Raw genomic sequence first — 16,945 nt, 5'->3', positions numbered from 1 at the left:
AGTAAAATGTAGTTGACCTACTGTATGTCTGTCTAACAGTATTACAGTACCATGTAGTTGACCTACTGTATGTCTGTCTAACAGTATTACAGTACCATGTAGTTGACCTACTGTATGTCTGTCTAACAGTATTACAGTACCATGTAGTTGACCTACTGTATGTCTGTCTAACAGTATTACAGTACCATGTAGTTGACCTACTGTATGTCTGTCTAACAGTATTACAGTACCATGTAGTTGACCTACTGTATGTCTGTCTAACTGAGTATTACAGTACCATGTAGTTGACCTACTGTATGTCTGTCTAACAGTATTACAGTACCATGTAGTTGACCTACTGTATGTCTGTCTAACAGTATTACAGTACCATGTAGTTGACCTACTGTATGTCTGTCTAACAGTATTACAGTACCATGTAGGTAACCTACTGTATGTCTGTCTAACAGTATTACAGTACCATGTAGTTGACCTACTGTATGTCTGTCTAACAGTATTACAGTACCATGTAGTTGACCTACTGTATGTCTGTCTAACAGTATTACAGTACCATGTAGTTGACCTACTGTATGTCTGTCTAACAGTATTACAGTACCATGTAGTTGACCTACTGTATGTCTGTCTAACAGTATTACAGTACCATGTAGTTGACCTACTGTATGTCTGTCTAACAGTATTACAGTACCATGTAGTTGACCTACTGTATGTCTGTCTAACAGTATTACAGTACCATGTAGTTGACCTACAACTTAGACAGCAACAGAAACTCATGTATTAGTATCACACTGCAACAGTAGAACCCATTCACAGCAATCTGATAAAAACTACACTATTAAGATCAAGATCACTTGGTCGGGTCAACAGGAAGTATTATTAAAGAGATGCTTTACATTGAAAATACAGATATAGATGTAGTAGTCCCAGAGTTAATGATACAAGGTCAGTTTTGCATTTCACCTCCTGATGATTATTTACATTTTAGTCATTTTAGCAGACGCTCTTATCCAGAGCGACTTACAGTTAGTGAGTGCATACATGTTGTTGTTTTTTTATACTGGCCCCCCGTGGGAAACAAACCCACATCCCTGCCGGCCAAACCCTCCCCTACCGTGGACCAATTGTGCGCCGCCCATGGGTCTTCCGGTTGCGGCCGCTGCGACAGTGCCTTAGACCACTGCACCACTCGGGAGACATTATGATGACTGACAGTGTTAGAATAACATGCCATCTCTCTCCATCTATCGCTCCTCTATTCTTACCTCTTTCCCTTTCTGTCTTTGACACTCTTTCTCACACCTCTCTCCCCACCTCCTCTTCTCACACTCTCTCCCCCACCTCCTCTTTCTCACACCTCTCTCCTCACCTCCTCCACCTCTCTCCCCACCCCCTCTTCTCACACTCTCCCCCACCTCCTCTTTCACACCTCTCTCCCCACCTCCTCTTTCTTCCTCTGTTTTTATAATGCACACCAGATGTGCATTGAAGTACAGATTTAACTTCTATTTAGAATATATATTACAATTATATTTATAATGCATGTATTATGTGTTTATAACACTTGGATAATGAACTTCTTTCAATAAAGCGTTTCACATTCTCTACTGGTTGAAATTAAGTCTCATTTGATGAAATACTACACCTATCCAGTGTCCTCAGATCAGTGCAGATGAAGGAAATTAGATAGTGAGATGAACCGGTTTAGTGAGATGAACCAGTTTTAGAGTATTTACATGATGCATAGGAAGTGTAGTGTACTGTTTTTAAAATTCTGTTTCTGTATATATGAATTACAAATCAGCCTTTAACTATTGGGCTAGGAGAAGGTATGATGGGGGAGGGAGGAGAGAGGATGCCTGAAGAGCCTAGCGTGGGTGAGGAAGGGGGAGAGGTGGGAGAGGAGCGTGGCGGGAGGGAGCGGGACAGGGAGAGGGACCGCGACCGGAGGCGCAGCCACAGGGACAAGGACCGCGATAGGGACCGGGAGAGGCACAGGGGCGACAGGGAGAAAGACCGGGAGCGTAAGAGAGACAGGGAGCAGGGTGGCGGGGGTAACGGGGAGGAGGGAGAAGCGCCGACCAAGCCAGAGGAGAACAGCCAGGATGGGTTGATGGACCAGGAGTCTGTGCAGTCGGGGGAGGGCTATGTTTCCAACGAGAACGGCTACAAGATGGCGACCCAGGCAGACGAGTACTAAGAGGGGCTTTCCCGTCTTTACTAATTTCCTGTTTTTTTTACACAACACAAACCCACACACCCCTTCCCTGTTTGTGTGAATGATACTGCTGCCTTGTTAGAAACCACAACGGGGCAGTGTAGGCATAAGAAACAAACTGTCTGTTTTAAGTAGGGTTTAGTCCCCTGTAGCTCAGTTGGTAGAGCGTGCGCTTGCAACGCCAGGGTTGTGGGGTTCGCTTCTCACGGGGGCCAGTATGAAAATGTATGCACTCACTAACTGTAAGTCGCTCTGGATAAGAGTGTCTGCTAAATGACTAAAATGTAAATGTAAAACTAGTTAAATCATGTTTGTAGTCTATTGCATAGTTACAATGTGTAACCATTGATGTCCCAGGATTGGTAAACACTGTTGAAGTGTATAATTGTAATACATACATGCGGACAAAGTGTTAATAAAAAGACTGGAGTTTGATACTCCAGGTATTGGATATGACTGAAAAAGTATGTTTCACAGACATTCATACCTGAACTGCACCTTTATTTGCCAAGGTAGAGTACATGATCAGTGAATATATTCAATGTACAGAATACTATGTGGGGATCTCATGCAAGGTAATAACTACATGTATATAAGACTTGCATCCTTGGCACAAAGTTATATTATATTCTACTCAATCCATAGGCTTCATTAATGTCATTCAGACTGTTTTGAAGTTGATCCAACCGGCTATGATAGCTGAGGTTCATAGCTAGGTTCTGAACTAATATTTACACCAAACGTTTTAGGGTCCACATACACAGATCAGATACATAGCTACACATCCATAGGCATACAGGTATATTTATCCTCCACTACACAATAAGCAAGAAAATAGTTAGCTACGTTACTTCAGCTGCATTGCATTGCAAATATCAGCAAGGCAAGTTTACAAAATTCTACATTCAATTTGCAGTAAATGCTTTAGCTAGGTAGATTTTTTACATCCACAGTTTCACAAGACGACAGCCTGGTTTTCAGAATTACAATTTCATTCTCGCGTCACAACACCCATAAAGCTAGCCAGCTAGCAGGCTAATGTTAGCTAGTCAGATAACTTGCTAAATAGCGATTTTCGTAAATTAACTTTATGACCAAAACATATGCATAATCGTTTTGTCTCTACATTAACTAACATATTCCTCGCAACTGTACATGTTTTTGCATGATTCGTTAGGATGTTATAATTACTTATGTTTGCTTCCATCCAAGTATTTTTTGTCAGCCATCTTTGCTGAAGAAAGTCTCTCAGCCTTGGGTCGCATAGCGTCAAAGTCGTCATGGGAACCACTCGATATGATTGGTCATCGCTCAGCGGTCCGCCGCTGGTGATTTGCATAAAGTTGGCAAACAGTTTAACTTTTTCACCGCCTCCTTCGCGCCGCCAAAAGGTCCACCGCTCTTCCCGCTTCTCACCAATTTCCTTCCGTTGAAAATGAATGGGAAGCGACGTTTCACCGCGCGGCACCACGTGCTAGTGTAAACAGGGCATTACGCGTCACGTGTTAGTTTAAGCGTCTGTTTGGTTTATTATTAAAGAGCTCACCATGAACGCCTTACAAACATTCTTAAAATAAAGTGGTGATCCTAACTGACATTTACATTTACATTTAAGTCATTTAGCAGACGCTCTTATCCAGAGCGACTTACAGGAGCAATTAGGGTTAAGTGCCTTGCTCAAGGGCACATTTACGTCATTTAGCAGACGCTCTAGTCCAGAGCGACTCACAAATTGATGCATTCACCCTATAGCCAGTGGGATAACCACTTTACAATTTTTTTTTGGGGGTAGAAGGATTACTTTATCCTATCCCAGGTATTCCTTAAAGAGGTGGGGTTTCAAATGTCTCCGGAAGGTGGTGAGCGACTCCGCTGTGTGTGTGTGTGGGGGTAGAAGGATTGCTTTATCCTATCCCAGGTATTCCTTAAAGAGGTGGGGTTTCAAATGTCTCCGGAAGGTGGTGAGTGACTCGGCTGTCCTGGCTCGTGAGGGAGCTTGTTCCACCATTGGGGTGCCAGAGCAGCGAACAGTTTTGACTGGGCTGAGCGGGAACTATGCTTCCGCAGAGGAAGGGAGCCAGCAGGCCAGAGGTGGATGAACGCAATGCCCTCGTTTGGGTGTAGGGACTGATCAGAGCCCGAAGGTACAGAGGTGCCGCTCCCTCGCTGCTCCAAAGGCAAGCACCATGGTCTTGAACGGATGCGAAGCTTCAACTGGAAGCCAGTGGAGTGTGCGGAGGAGGGGGGTGACGTGAGAGAACTTGGGAAGGTTGAACACCAGACGGGCTGCGGCATTCTGGATGAGTTGTAGGGGTTTAATGGCACATGCAGGGAGGCCAGCCAACAGCGAAGTTGCAGTAATCCAGACGGGAGATGACAAGTGCCTGGATTAGGACCTGTGCCGCTTCCTGTGTGAGGCAGGGTCGCATCTCCGAATGTTGTAGAGCATGAACCTGCAGGAGCGGGTCACCGCCTTGATGTTAGCGGAGAATGACAGGGTGTTGTCCAGGGTCACGCCAAGGCTCTTCGCACTCTGGGAGGAGGACACAACGGAGTTGTCAACCGTGATGGCGAGATCATGGAACGGGCAGTCCTTCCCCGGGAGGAAGAGCAGCTCCGTCTTGCCAGGGAGTTCAGCTTGAGGTGGTGATCCGTCATCCATACTGATATGTCTGCCAGACATGCAGAGATGCGATTCGCCACCTGGTTATCAGAAGGGGGGAAAGGAGAAGATTAGTTGTGTATCGTCAGCGTAGCAATGATAGGAGAGGCCGTGTGAGGATATGACAGAGCCAAGTGACTTGGTGTATAGGGAGAAAAGGAGAGGGCCTAGAACTGAGCCTGGGGGACACCAGTGGTGAGAGCACGTGGGTGCGGAGACAGCTTCCGCCACGCCACTTGGTAGGAGCGACCGGTCAGGTAGGACGCAACCAGGAGTGAGCCGCGCCGGAGATGCCCAGCTCGGAGAGGGTGGAGAGGAGGATCTGATGGTTCACAGTATCAAAGGCAGCAGACAGGTCTAGAAGGACAAGAGCAGAGGAGAGAGAGTTAAGCTTTAGCAGTGCGGAGAGCCTCCGTGACACAGAGAAGAGAAGTCTCAGTTGAATGACCAGTCCTGAAACCTGATTGGTTTGGATCAAGAAGGTCATTCTGAGAGAGATAGCAAGAGAGTTGGCTAAAGACGGCACGCTCAATAGTTTTGGAAAGAAAAGAAAGAAGGGATACTGGTCTGTAGTTGTTGACATCAGTGGGGTCGAGTGTTGGTTTTTTTGAGAAGGGGAGCAACTCTCGCTCTCTTGAAGACGGAAGGGACATGGCCAGCGGTCAAGGATGAGTTGATCAGCGAGGTGAGGTAGGGGAGAAGATCACCGGAGATGGTCTGGAGAAGAGAGGAGGGGATGGGGTCAAGCGGGCAGGTTGTTGGGCGGCCTGCAGTCACAAGTCGCAGGATTTTATCTGGAGAGAGAGGGGAGAAAGAAGTCAAAGCATAGGGTAGGGCAGTGTGAGCAGGACCAGCAGTGTCATTAGACTTAACAAACGAGGATCGGATGTCGTCAACCTTCTTTTCAAAGTGGTTGACGAAGTCATCCACAGAGAGAGAGGAGGGGGGATTCAGGAGGGAGGAAAATGTGGCAAAGAGCTTCCTAGGGTTAGAGGCAGATGCTTGGAATTTAGAGTGGTAGAAGGTGGCCTTAGCAGCAGAAACAGATGAAGAAAATGTAGAGAGGAGGGAGTGAAAAGATGCCAGGTCGGCAGGGAGTTTAGTTTTCTTCCATTTCCGCTCCGCTGCCCGGAGCTCTGTTCTGTGAGCTCGCAATGAGTCATCAAGCCACGGAGCTGGAGGGGAGGACCGAGCCGGCCGGGAGGATAGGGGACACAGAGAGTCAAAGGATGCAGAAAGGGAGGAGAGGAGGGTTGAGGAGGCAGAATCAGGAGATTGGAGGGAGAAGGATTGAGCAGAGGGAAGAGATGATAGGATGGAAGAGGAGAGAGTAGTGGGAGAGAGAGAGCGAAGGTTGCGGCGGCGCATTACCATCTGTGTAGGGGCAGAGTGAGTAGTGTGGGAGGAGAGCGAGAGAGAAAAGGAAACAAAGTAGTGGTCGGAGACATGGAGGGGAGTTGCAGTGAGATTAGTAGAGGAGCAGCATCTAGTGAAGATGAGGTCAAGCGTATTGCCTGCCTTGTGAGTAGGGGGGACGGTGAGAGGGTGAGGTCAAAAGAGGAGAGGAGTGGAAAGAAGGAGGCAGAGAGAAATGAGTCAAATGTGGACATAGGGAGGTTGAAATCCCCCAAAACTGTGAGGGGTGAGCCATCCTCAGGAAAGGAACTTATCAAGGCGTCAAGCTCATTGATGAACTCTCCAAGGGAACCTGGAGGGCGATAGATGACAAGGATATTAAGCTTAAATGGGCTAGTGACTGTGACAGCATGGAATTCAAATGAGGAGATAGACAGATGGGTTAGGGGAACAATTGAGAATGTCCACTTGGGAGAGATGAGGATTCCTGTACCACCACCCCTCTGACCAGATGCTCTCGGGTATGCGAGAACACATGGTCAGACGAGGAGAGAGCAGTAGGAGTAGCAGTGTTTTCAGTGGTAATCCATGTTTCCGTCAGCGCCAGGAAGTCGAGGGACTGGAGGTTGGCATAGGCTGGGATGAAGTCAGCTTTGTTGGCAGCAGAACGGCAGTTCCAGAGGCTGCCTGCGACCTGGAACTCCAGGTGTGGGGTGCGTGCAGGGACCACCAGGTTAGAGAGGCAGCAGCCGCGCGGTGTGGTGCGTTTGTGTAGCCTGTGCAGAGAGGAGAGAACAGGGATAGGCAGAGGCATAGTTGACAGGCTGTAGCAAATGGCTACAAAAATGCAGAGGAGATCGGAATGAAATGAGCTAAGCATCTGGGAGAGGAGAGAGCAGGGCCTCCCTCACCAAAAACTTCTACCTCAGAAACTAAGACAGGGAATTTTTACAAACCTCTACATATTCATGATTTAGTAAAAAAAATATTTTTCATTGCCAGAGTAATCTAATCAATTTAATTTTTTCGATTTAGAAAAAATAGGCATTTCACCTCAATAGAAAAATGATTAGGGTAGTTGATATCGCAGCCAGCCACCATTACTGTGTAGATATGCCTATTTCTCACATCAATACAGACACAAGGGCTTATTTGTTGGAGGTAGCCCTATTCAGAAATAAGAGGTAACCTAGGTCTCTGTTGGCGTATTCAAAACAACTCGGCAATCTCTGACCTCCGCCTTCAGTGCGTTCAAGACAACTGGGAATTCGGGGAAAAACGAGCTCAGACTGGGATTTTTGTTGTTGTTGACCGGTCATCCAACTCGGAATTCCCATTCAGAAACTCTGTCATCTTTCAATGACCTGAAAATCACTGATGTCATTATTTGACCTCATTTTCCCCCCTGAGTTCCCAGTTGACCGGTTTAACAAACACCATCAATGTCACCATGCAATCCTTAGGCTATACATTTCTGTGGAGATGTCCTATGTTTAAAAGTAGGGATCGAATTGAGGGGGTGAGGATATATGCCTAACCCTTGTTATAGAGAGGTTCAAAAAGCATATGCTACCCCTTGTTTGCTGAGCCTTAGAAAAAACGGTCTTATAGATTATATAAAGCGATCTATGCTATAACAATAATTCACTCCACGATTATTTCCGCATAGTCTACTAGCCTATCGAAGGTCTTGCTCAGCCTCAACATCACAGGAAAATGTGGTTGGTTTATTAAAAACTCTGCAATATATAATATTAGTGGTAGGCTATGCCTACCGCAAAAGACCAAAACGATAGAATCGGTATGGGTATATGCATAGACTAAACAGTTTATCAGATAACAACGTTCTTATTCAGGACAATCCCATTGAATCCGGCTATTCATTTCAGTGCAGTTGCGTTCTTACGCATATCCTTAGTCTAAACGGAACCGAAAACACCCCAGCCTGTTTTGATCACAGATCATGATGAAGCCTGAACATTTCAGCCGTTTGTCATTGATTTGGCCCACAATCGCCTACAGATTTGATACACATTGAAGACCTATATTTAATCTGGATTTGACAAACAATAGCCTGACTAGGAGCCTGACTTTTCCCCACGTCATATTTGTTACCAATTAGGCTAATTTCCACTCCATTCATATGCAAATACATTTGATTCATACACTGGCTTGTCTGGCTGGCATGTTTTCATTTTAAACTGGCCTTCCCTTATCTACACTGAAATAATTTTATTTAAGTAGTCCTCTATTATTTTTTATTTTTTATTCATAGCTCATTAGTGCACCCTTGTGATTGAATATATATCTATTTTATTTCCTATTATAAATCAAATGTTACATATTTAGCAGACGCTCTTATCAAATCGAATCAACAATGAATAATGTTAAACTAACAAATACCATCAAGGGATACGTTACAATGAACACCTTATGAAACAGCTGTGAAAACCAAATCTGGCAATATTTTAGATTTAAATATATAAACGTTTATATTTTTTGTTGTACATGTGTGTCAATTTATTTTCCGATTTTTTTTGTACACTCACATGGCAATCATAGACTGATATAGTGAATTCTGTTGTGTGGAATAGAGAGGAGGTGGGGGCTGTGTGGGTGGGAGGTTCTGCCTGCCACTTGTTCTCTCAGAAGGGGAACTTGAAGAGGGAGAAGTCCAGGCACTGCTGCTCTCTTTGTTCTGAGTGTTTTTAGTTCATCTGTGCATCTCCCATGTGCCCAGTATGATAGTTTTCTTGCTCTTTCTTAGCAGATAATGACAACATGACAATAACAGTAGCGGATGTAATGAAAAGTTGGGAGGGTGGTTGGTAATGGAGGACATCAGGTGGATCCACGTCTGGGTGCTGGGCAGAACCCCTAGGTCCTGGAGAACAGGAGCAGAGTTAAAGGGAACAGGTCTGGGTGTTGGGCAGAACCCCTAGGTCCTGGAGAACAGGAGCAGAGTTAAAGGGAACAGGTCTGGGTGTTGGGCAGAACCCCTAGGTCCTGGAGAACAGGAGCAGAGTTAAAGGGAACAGGTCTGGGTGTTGGGCAGAACCCCTAGGTCCTGGAGAACAGGAGCAGAGTTAAAGGGAACAGGTCTGGGTGTTGGGCAGAACCCCAAGGTCCTGGAGAACAGGAGCAGAGCTAAAGGGAACAGAGGAGGAGACAGAGACGGAAACAAGCAAACACACAGGTTACAGGTTGATCAGGTACGTCAAAATACAGTTATTGAATGATTTTTATTTAAATATTTAATTAGACATGCAATAATGTTAATGTCAGACAGAAAATAAAGTATACCTGTCTGTAATTTATTTTATGTCAGTGGGGTTGATGAGGGAGGTAAGGGATGGTCCCTGGAAAAGATAAGAGAGAGAGAGGGGAGTTGTGAGAGAAACTCCAGGGTGGTGTCACGACCACTGGAGTCATACTCCTTTACAGTACCTACCTGGAAGCTGAGGTTACTTACCGTGACCCAGTGGTTAGCCTTGAGATTGACTATCTGGAGAAACCCTGGAAGCGGAGGTTACTTAACGTGACCCAGTGGTTAGCCTTGAGATTGACTATCTGGAGAAACCCCTGGAAGCGGAGGTTACTTAACGTGACCCAGTGGTTAGCCTTGAGATTGACTATCTGGAGAAACCCCTGGAAGCGGAGGTTACTTAACGTGACCCAGTGGTTAGCCTTGAGATTGACTATCTGGAGAAACCCCTGGAAGCGGAGGTTACTTAACGTGACCCAGTGGTTAGCCTTGAGATTGACTATCTGGAGAAACCCCTGGAAGCGGAGGTTACTTAACGTGACCCAGTGGTTAGCCTTGAGATTGACTATCTGGAGAAACCCTGGAAGCGGAGGTTACTTAACGTGATCCAGTGGTTAGCCTTGAGATTGACTATCTGGAGAAACCCCTGGAAGCGGAGGTTACTTAACGTCACCCAGTGGTTAGCCTTGAGATTGACTATCTGGAGAAACCCTGGAAGCGGAGGTTACTTAACGTGACCCAGTGGTTAGCCTTGAGATTGACTATCTGGAGAAACCCCTGGGCCAGTGTTGGTACTGCTGACAGCATGGCGATGCCGTCCACCATGAGGAGGCAAATGCAAACAGTTATCACAGATGGTGACCCCAGCTAGGAGTGGAAGAGCAGTGAGGGTTCCCTTCCTTTCGTCCTTCTTACAAACCAAGTCATTCGCCCAGATGGGGCGGCAGGTGGCTTAGTGGGTAAGAGCGGTGTGCCAGTAACCGAAAGGTTGCTGGTTCTAATCCCCGAGCCGACTAGGTGAAAAAAATCTGTCGATGTGCCCTTAAGCAAGGCACTTAACCCTAATTGCTCCTGTAAGTCGCTCTGGATAAGAGCGTCTGCTAAATGACTAAAATGTAAATGCAATGTCAAAGCTCTTCATCCCCTCCTTGATTATCCTCCGGTAGCTCTCATTCTGTTTCTCCTGCACCTTGTCCATGTTCAATCTCACCTTGATTGATAACAGAAATAAATGCAATTTATATTTCATATTATTACAAATACATCACTTACGTATCTCTTGGGAGGGCCAGAAAATAAATTAACAGCGGACAATAATTTTTACCTGGTCAAAAAACCTCCACATCCTTCTCAGCCTGTGCCTGAAGGTGGTCCTTGAAGGCGTTCTGATCTGGTTCAACAACTTCCACCACATCAGGTGAGGTTTCATCTGAAAGTATGTTATACAAAAATAGCAATACACAAACAACACTAAGTCAATCCCAAACAGTATATTCAATAACAGCTGCAGTTCCCGTCCATACAGCATGTGATAGGGTGAGTACTCTGGAGGCCTGGACGCTGCTGACCTTCAGGTTGTCCTCCCACCATTCCTGGAACCCGTCAAGGGACTTGCCCATGGCAGTCTTGAGGGTGTGGTTGGTCCGTTCATCCAAACATGGAGGAAGGGGTAGGAAAGGGATATCTATTGACAATGGAAGATATTGAAATGTCTGATTATGTACCATGGAAAAACAAAAAACTAATTGTAAAATAAACTAAAACAAACCATTGGTGACAGAATATAACCTATAACATCCGTACCTTGTTCCAGCGTTCATGACCTCTGACCTCAGGAGAACCGTGGGTGTTGAAGATGTCCACCATCGCCTTGGAGGTGGCCTCGCCAGTCTTGTCCTTGATGGGTATCATACAAAACCAAGATCTATTTTTGGTTCCAAGCACCCTTTTTAAATGGGTTACAGAAGGGAATTTAGAGTTCAGCACGTACTCTTCCTTGACTGACCTTAAATGGGTCTTGGCTCCACGCTTGGCAAAATAATTGGTCGCCGTCAGACACCAGCTGTTGCCATTCCTGGATTTCGTGAAGGGTCCGATGAGGTCCACCCCTAACATATAAAGTGTTAGAGAGAAGATTACTTAATTCTTACCCATTCAGTATGCAGATATTTGTAAGGACAATGTCAAACAATCAATAATATTGAACTCTGCTGTGGTGAAATAAAGCAACCATTACAAAACAACTTATCAGGGCAAAATTTTAACTGTGACACCGATCACATACCAATGGTGAGACAACAGATGGGCATCAACTCCTACGCCACAGTCTCCACCCTCACAAACTTCTGTCAGGCTAGACAGGTACTGACCTTTAAGCACAAGGTGACACATTGAAATATTGTGTTCTCTCTGATACAGTGGGGGAAAAAAGTATTTAGTCAGCCACCAATTGTGCAAGTTCTCCACTTAAAAAGATGAGAGAGGCCTGTAATTTTCATCATAGGTACACGTCAACTATGACAGACAAAATGAGAATATATATATATATATATATATATTTTTTTCTTTTTTTCTGGCCACTCTTCCATAAAGCCCAGCTCTGTGGAGTGTATGGCTTAAAGTGGTCCTATAGACAGATACTCCAATCTCCGCTGTGGAGCTTAGCAGCTTCTTCAGGGTTATCTTTGGTCTCTTTGTTGCCTCTCTGATTAATGCCCTCCTTGCCTGGTCTGTGAGTTTTGGTGGGCGGCCCTCTCTTGGCAGGTTTGTTGTGGTGCCATATTCTTTCAATTTTTTAATAATGGACTTAATGGTGCTCCGTGGGATGTTCAAAGTTTCAGATATTTTTTATAACCCAACCCTGATATGTACTTCTCTGCAACTTTCTCCCTGACCTGTTTGGAGAGCTCCTTGGTCTTCATGGTGCCGCTTGCTTGGTGGTGTTGCAGACTCTGGGGCCTTTCAGAACAGGTGTATATATACTGAGATCATGTGACAGATCATGTGACACTTAGATTGCACACAGGTGGACTTTATTTAACTAATTATGTGACTTCTGAAGGTAATTGGTTGCACCAGATCTTATTTAGGGGCTTCATAGCAAAGGGGGTGAATACATATGCACGCATCACTTTTCCGTTATTTATTTTCTTTAGAATTTTCTGAAACAAGTTATTTTTTTCATTTCACTTCACCAATTTGGACTATTTTGTGTATGTCCATTACATGAAATGGAAATAAAAATCAATTTAAATTACAGGTTGTAATGCACCAAAATAGGAAAAACGCCAAGGGGGTTGAATACTTTTGCAAGGCACTGTAGAACTAAATGTATAACTAGCAACTTCTAGATGACCAACTACCCGGATGGAAAATGGTTGTTGAAAAACGGTTGTTCATAGCTAAATCCTTCCAGTTATGCAATAGAAGTTAATTGCTTAACGTTACCCTGAATAGTGAATTTCTGACCCCTACGAATGTTGCGCCTCTTGTCGAGATCAGTGGTGCCTTCATAGTACTTTGCCTGGTTGGAAAGATAAAAATAACATCTCATCGAGGGACGCCATTGAAGTGCAAGCTACATACAAAACAGAAAGCTACAAAAACAGTTAGCTAAACAAAACTGTCTGGCTAGCTTGCTAGCTACCTAGGCAGGCTGATGTAAGTAAATAAGTAACGTTACAGTAGCTAACGTTAGCAGTTTCAATCCAAAAACAGCTTAAATTATTTATTCCTATTTAACAATATTTTGTTATATAAAGACAAATATATGGTAAAGAAAAATAAACACTCTTCTTCTTCTTCTTCCTCTAACGTTTATGTCAGACTACATAAGGAGTCTTCTTCTTTGATACTATGGCAGTCTGCAAACAAATGTCACATGCGCATGGCGCAACCCACTGCCCTGGCTGTATGTCAGCCCAAATATTTAACAAAATACAAACAAACAAAAACAAAACCCAACTTTATTCTGATTCAACTGCCAAGGCCCATCCCTACAGGCTCTGGGGCCTGAGAAAGAAAAGCATCTTCGGACAGTATTTTTGGCAATGTGAAGTCCTGGAAACCCAATACACTTATTTGCAGGGGGACACTATTTGGTATGACAGGCCCTTTGATTTTCCATTTGTTTTCCATAAATGACTACTGTAGAGGAAGGATGAGACGGTGATAATACTCCTGACTGGCTGCCGTTCCCATGGAAGTCCTGGGGGTCATTGACGCCAGGAGAGGTGTGAAGACAGATGAAAACGTGAATCAACGAAATTAATGTTACTGTGTGAATTAAATTGTCATGTTTGGATTGTTCAAGAGTTCGTAAAGAGCTATGAATTTATAGTTACAAGACAACTGCGGATAGTTTAGAATCTGGTTGTGTTTTCTCTCTCACTGTTCAAATAAACCTACCATTTTCTTTTCTTAGAGTTTTCCCTGCGCTATATGTGTACTCAATTCGGTTTAACGTAATCCTATTAATTCGCTTGGAATGTTGTCCTATTCATTTGCATAGGTTAACCATTGTGATTAATGATATTTACTATCTTCTGCTTTTTATGAACAAACAGGCATCGGTAAAAACAACAACAAAAAACGTTTTTTTGCTCCGCATAGGCCCTTTGATTTTTCATTTGTTTTCCATGAATGATGACTGTAGTGCTTGCTTGCGTGCGAGGCCCAGCATGATGACTCAATCACAATTTATTACATTGTCTGGATAGCAGACCATCTGTGGGCTATCACAAGGTTCAAACATACCTTATCTGTGGCGATCTCTAAGAAGAGACGTTCTCATAGAAGTCCTTGGGTCACTGACGACAGGAGATGTGTGAAGACAGATTAATTAAATTAAATAGTCATGTTTGAATTTTTCAAGAGTTCAAAAAGAGCTACTCATTTTTATATATTGTATTGTACTGTAAGTGCTATGGATTTATTGTTACAGGGAGTGTTATTTTGTTCGTCGGGCAGCGGATAGTTCAGAGAGGGAGCGACACAAGGATGCGCTCCTGTCATTTACATTGAGTTGATTAGATTCGAATCTGGCTGTGTTTTTCCTGTCTTTTGTTTAAACTAACAAACTGCAAAGGAATGTTAATTCAGGTTGGGCGTGAGTTTGTGCTTGAATTTGGTTAAAATGACAGTGAATTTGTTCATACTTTTGAGAACTTGCTACCAAGCTCCTTTGTGTATCAGACACACATCGTGTTTTCTCTTCGAGACTATTCTGAACTGAAGACACGTGTCGCCACGTTGTTTTAGTCTATTGGTGACAGTCATATGCTCTGTGTTGTTATTCTGTAATGTATTTCATGTACACTGTAATTGTTTTAGTGTCAATTCTTTCATCCTATTAGATAAGTAGAGTAACTGCATTTCTCATTTTACAGAGTAATTATTTGATTGACTAAATGCTTATAATTTAGAAGGTCTATTGGTAGTTGTTATTTACACTATACACTATACTGGAGCATATTCGGGGGTTCCACCTTGACATCTCTAAATAATAAATAATATGCCATTTAGCAGACGCTTTTCTCCAAAGCGACTTACAGTCATGTGCGCATACATTTTTACATATGGGTGGTCCCGGGGATCGAACCCACTACCCTGGCGTTAACAAGCGCGGTGCTCTACCAATTGAGCTACAGAGGACCACGTCGCCATCTGGCCTCTTAATAATTGCATAACGGTGCAAATTAGACATGCTCATTATAGTCATACTGAGTCAGTGTTGCAATGATTCACTATCTTGCTAGATCCTCCAGAGATGCACAGGGCCTGTAGCATTTATTATGGACAGAAAACCACGGAACCACCACTGCAATATAGGACTACACTCAGGGGGAAAAAAGGTGCTATCTACAACCTAAAAGGATTCTTCCGCTGTCCCCTTAGGAAAACCCTTTTTGGTTCCAGATACCACCCCTTCTGTGTCTAGGTAGAACCCTTTTGGGCTCCATTCCACAGAGGGTTCTTCAAGGAAATAACATTCCACAGAGGGTTCTTCAAGGAAACAACATTCCACAGAGGGTTCTTCAAGGAAACAACATTCCACAGAGGGTTCTTCAAGGAAACAACATTCCACAGAGGGTTCTTCAAGGAAACAACATTCCACAGAGGGTTCTTCAAGGAAACAAAAATACTTCTAGCTGGAACTACAAAGTGTTCTCCTTTGGTGACAGCAAAATAACCCTGTTGGAACCCCCCTTTCCAAAGAGTGTTCTCAACAAGTTTAGCCTGTTAAGTTTACACCATTTCATTCTGTACTCAAACATCTGCCTGGTATTCAAGATAACGGGCAACATAGCACCACCACATTTGAAGGTTTTCGTCAACCTCTGCTCAGACCTGTGGTCCTATGTTGCTCAATTGGTAGAGCACGGCGCTTGTTAACGCCAGGGTAGTGGGTTCGATCCCCGGGACCACCCATACGTAAAAATGTATGCACACATGACCAGGGGCGGTGTGTTCAATCGGGCGATATGGGCGACGCACTGCCAAACGGGAAAAGGAAGGGATTTTTTTTCTAATCAATTATATCACGGCAACAGTAGTTATCAGTGTTGTAATCTAGACGTCTGGTCTGATCTGCCACTAAATGTCCAATCAGGCTAAAGTCGTGCTTCAAATGCCCCCCCCCCCCCTTTTGGGGCGATTTCAGTCAGGTTGAAAATCGCCCAGAAGTCTCTCATAGACTCCCATGTAAAATCTATTTTTTTCAAATATCAGAGCTTTCAATACAATCTCTATGGGTTTCTGAGGGCTTGCACTTACGCTTTCGTCATACGTAACATATCCATGAACGTAACTAAGAAAAAGAGCGGGTAGCCTCATCAATCAATTCACTATTACTGTCAAAATGGCAGTGCAACTCGATTGTCTCTTTGAAAGAAGTTCCTTTTTGTCGGCGAACAAATCAAGATAAATTGGCAACGAAACAATTAGGACCTCCCAGACCAAATTTAATAATTCAACAGGTTTCTACTAAAGGCGGAAAGTCCTACACCCGAGGATTTTCCAAAAATTGGTACGAACGAAAAAAAGAACATTGCCACTCAACTGGATGAGGGATACAGGCTAGCTGTCCGCCGCCACAACGATGAGGTTAGTGTTGATAATCACAAGTTTACTGGAGAACTGAGACCAAGTAGAGACTTTGGACAGGGTGGATATGGTATAATAAAGGCAGTTTATTCAGAGGTAAAGATATCTGGAATCGCGTGCACGGACCCGTTCGTCAAACTCTTAGGGAGCTATACATTAAGCCCCATTACTTACCATATCAGATAAGAGAAATTGCTGCAGCTACATATATTTTACATCCTGGCCCTACATAGTTCACTATTTGCATCACTTACCAAAATATTACATGTGGTCATATATGCTTGGAAAGTGGAGATGCCATAGAACGTCAAAAAAGTAAACATTGCTGGAGACACATTGCCGTTTTGGA

At 44.0% G+C, this 16,945-nt stretch overlaps 1 long non-coding RNA gene across 1 annotated transcript; it reads right to left on the bottom strand.

Annotated features, from left to right (window-relative positions):
- Positions 1-9,529: 9,529 nt before the first annotated feature.
- On the bottom strand, positions 9,530-11,589 carry LOC121559652. The gene is made up of 5 exons (XR_005998783.2): positions 11,498-11,589; positions 11,296-11,388; positions 11,061-11,176; positions 10,817-10,921; positions 9,530-9,586 (listed from the first exon to the last, which is right to left on the bottom strand). It is a non-coding gene; the product is annotated as an uncharacterized LOC121559652 (long non-coding RNA).
- Between the last annotated feature and the right edge of the window lie 5,356 nt (positions 11,590-16,945).

The sequence above is a fragment of the Coregonus clupeaformis genome, unplaced genomic scaffold, assembly GCF_020615455.1.
Source record: "Coregonus clupeaformis isolate EN_2021a unplaced genomic scaffold, ASM2061545v1 scaf0992, whole genome shotgun sequence".
Lineage (NCBI taxonomy): Eukaryota > Metazoa > Chordata > Actinopteri > Salmoniformes > Salmonidae > Coregonus > Coregonus clupeaformis.
This window is presented reverse-complemented; position numbering and strand designations above follow the sequence as displayed.